The sequence below is a fragment of the Triticum dicoccoides genome, chromosome 5B (assembly GCF_002162155.2).
Source record: "Triticum dicoccoides isolate Atlit2015 ecotype Zavitan chromosome 5B, WEW_v2.0, whole genome shotgun sequence".
Lineage (NCBI taxonomy): Eukaryota > Viridiplantae > Streptophyta > Magnoliopsida > Poales > Poaceae > Triticum > Triticum dicoccoides.
The window spans coordinates 574,613,174-574,613,593 of record NC_041389.1 but is presented as its reverse complement, the minus strand read 5'-3'; positions in this window follow the sequence as shown (position 1 = coordinate 574,613,593).

The following is a 420-nucleotide window of genomic DNA, read 5'->3' as shown; positions in this document are numbered from 1 at the left end:
TTCAGGCATCAAGATGACCACAAATGAATATGATGCAATGGAATGAAATGATGTACTCTTCGAGACGAACAATTTGACATATTACATGCACAAAACGGAGCTACGAATGCGTAGATACGATGGCATGAACATGGCATGAAAATGTTAGCAGTTTCGGGGACTGCAGATTTTTGAGGGGGGAAAGTCAACCTGCGGGCACGCGAACCGAGGCAGGCCGGATCTCGCCGGATCGATGTGGTGGTGGGCGGAGAACGAGGGAGAGGCCGGGAGGAAGCTGGGCGGCGCCGGCCGGGCCGGATCTGACCGGAGGGGCCGGGGCGGCGCCGGTGGCCGGAGGCGGGGCGCGGCGAGCTCCGGAGCTTGGTGAGCTCGACCATGGCGGGCGGCGGAGCTCCCGAGCGCGGCGAGGCGGAGAAGACG